The following is a 3,062-nucleotide window of genomic DNA, read 5'->3' as shown; positions in this document are numbered from 1 at the left end:
ACGCAAATCAAATCCAAAACTCTCCACCGTCGCAAATGTTGGCGGAAAAGAGGAAGTGACGTAATACACATGCGCGCGATTAGGGCGTGGTTAGGGAAAGGGGATCGGGGACTGACAGTCCCATTGACTTACATTGAGAAACAGACAGTTATTTCTCAGTCATTTTATATGTCAGAATAATCATTCTTCCTCTGCTGCTTTCTGCTTAACTTCTTTATTCTAATCCTATTTTTTTTATTTCTTTCCATTTTCACAAGTCATTTGTTATAAATTGACCAATTGGATGGCTCAATAAGCGTTATGCAAATTAGACAGGAGAGATTGTAATGTTTGCGATGCAGCAGCTCCTTTTTGCATTGGTGTAACCTGTCATTTCCAAAACAGTTATATGTAATTATTCTATTTGTCTACTTAGTCCATGTTGACACAATACTTGAATTACATGAACTGTTGATACACACTATTCTAATGCCTATAAACAAATAAATACATTTTTTTAAATTACCATTGTCATTTCATCAAAACTTTTAGCATAGATAACATTGTGATATAGATGTTTCTTGTGGATGTGAATATTTTTAATGTCGAAAAATAATAAATAAAAATAAATAAAAAATAAAAATAAATAAAAATAATAGTTTTTAAATTGGCATTACTCAAAGTATTCAACTTAAGTGTGTCTTTTCTTTCAATATTATTGAGGGGGGTTCGTTTACATTAGGAAGTAGTTTTATTTTAAAAAAGCATTCTATCTTTACGTCATATCCTGTTTGTCTCCCGACCCCATTTTCTGCTAAGCTCTCTCTGCTTTAGCACGCACGTTGGATTTGCTCGTGGCTAACAGCTGACGATTGCAAACTACGTGTCTCCGCGTCTACGTTGAATGTTCACCGTAGGAACGCGTGTGTGCTGGAAGCGGCTGCTTGTTGGGTAAGTGCCAATCCTTAAGCTAAGCTAGTGTTGAGCCTTTCCTGCTTCGTTTCTCCGACGTTGGTCGAAAGACGCGCGGCTGACCTGCAGGCCCGCAGGCTGCTTTGGCTCCGGTGTTCACTTCTCTGTTCGTACAAGCAGAGGCTCCAGAGCGCCTGAAGCAAACGAATTATACCCTGTTGTTTTAGAGGAAATGATTTTTATTAAGTACTTTTCCTAGCAATGCAACTTGCGAACAACTGCAGGCACGCTTTCTCTGTTCGCGGTGCCTGCAGCACCTCGCATGCACTCTCTCGCGCACGCTACCCCCCTCTGCGACAGGCTAGATTAATAAGATGTAGCACAAACACTAATGTTACAACGTAAATAATGCTCTAAAAATCGTTTTTAAGAAGACTATTTGCACAGAGAGCAAACTGAGAGAGAACGTTCCTGTCTAAAGCAGTAAAATAATGCTGTAGTTGTTTCCATAAGTGTCTATACTTACAGTTGTTTTGTAATATTATACATATTTAAAAAATGATAAATTGAGAAAGTCTAGCTTTTAACTCCAAACAAATTAGACAGTTTCTTAGGACCTCCAGGCTACTAGGAAGCCCTAAATCTGCATATTATTTCTCTTGAGACTAGAACTAGAATCCCCCTTGTAGCTTGTTGCTATAATTACAGATATATATTATTGGTTCCTTGACAGATATTCAGTAAGGGTTAACCTCTCACTCGCACAGGGTCCAGTGCGATTCTGAGAATGGCGATTTTAAGTGCAGTGTCTACTGTAAACACAGGAACACAGACAACTGCTGATAGTTAAAACTCAGACAGTGTTTAAAGCCATTTATGGGCAAATATTTATATAAAAAAATTTCATAAAAACAATGAACAGAGACTGAAACTAAATTCAGCGTGATAGGCCGACAGATAGCAAATGTTTAAAATATGTTCCAGCATGGAAACTAAACTGTTACTACTTTGTTTCCACAGAGAAGTCTGCTAAAGAACTTCTTAAGTTGGTAAGTAGAATTGTCTTCAGGTTTAAGTTTGTAAGAAATGTTTTCTTTTTTTAATTTCTTTTTATTTTATTGGTTTAGTTGAAACATAATTATATTAGTTATATATTCAGCTATGTATGGTCTTCAGTTGTTATTTTTGCATGCACTGTAAGAGCAAAAAACTAAACATTTTAATTTTAAATATTCTTTGTCCCAATACCATCAAAGAATGTTTTTTTGTTGTTGTTGTTGTTTTAATGATATGCAAGGTCTTAGTCCTTGAAAGTTGAAATAAATATATACATGTACTGAACAAGAACACTGTTTAAAGACTAGTAAGACAAACACACTTGTAGATGTTCTGTACTGGTCTTGTATCAGCCCTTTTCGAGGCTGATGAAAAACATTGTGATCATGGGTGTAGTTGATTCACACATTAAAGAGTGGGCTTATAGATTTTAGACCAGTAATGTACTCCCTTTTTTGTCTCCTGTTTTTCTACAGACATCAGCCCTTGTGTGGCAGCATATTTGCCCTTGGTAAGTACAATTAAAAGTTATTACATACAGATTTATAAATATAGATTTCAATGAAGTTTAACTTGCTGAATGCAAGTATTTGAAAAAAAAGCAAAATGATAAATAGGAACCATTGATTAACTATTACTGGTAAAAAAGATTTCTCTTGAAAAAAATTATAAATAGGAAATATTTGGTACTTTCTGCCTAGTGTTGTGGTTAGGGGTGTAACTGATCACAAAACTCGTGGTTTGGATCGTTTCACTGTTCAGATCATTTTTCAGATCCGTAAAAAGTGAAAAAAAGCTGAAAAAATGAGAAAGAAAAGGCTAAAAATACTATTTAGAAAAGTCTAAAAACATATGTTTGATAAAGCATATAAACAGTACCTCAAAGCAAAATATAATCTCATATATATTACATAAAAAACTGATTATTAAAGCCTATGTATAAAAACAAAATATCTTTGAACTTTGGACACAAAGAACTAAAACGTGTAGTTTCTAATGACATTTACATGACTTGAGACCAAATCTACAAAAACTGATAGAGAAGAATGTTTGATAATAGTTTTGAAATGACCAAATCTATCTGCAGTAACCCCAAAAATGCACATTTGCTCTTG

The 3,062-nt window shown here is 34.7% G+C and overlaps 1 long non-coding RNA gene across 1 annotated transcript; it reads left to right on the top strand.

Moving 5' to 3' along the window:
- The first annotated feature begins 693 nt into the window (after window positions 1-693).
- Window positions 694-2,548, top strand: LOC112139564. Its single transcript, XR_002918009.2, has 3 exons — window positions 694-930; window positions 1,912-1,940; window positions 2,424-2,548. It is a non-coding gene; the product is annotated as an uncharacterized LOC112139564 (long non-coding RNA).
- The last annotated feature ends 514 nt before the right edge of the window (window positions 2,549-3,062 follow it).

This window comes from Oryzias melastigma, unplaced genomic scaffold, assembly GCF_002922805.2.
Source record: "Oryzias melastigma strain HK-1 unplaced genomic scaffold, ASM292280v2 sc02728, whole genome shotgun sequence".
Classification (NCBI taxonomy): domain Eukaryota; kingdom Metazoa; phylum Chordata; class Actinopteri; order Beloniformes; family Adrianichthyidae; genus Oryzias; species Oryzias melastigma.
Note: the sequence above shows the minus strand (reverse complement) of the source record. Positions and strands in the feature narration are given on the sequence as shown.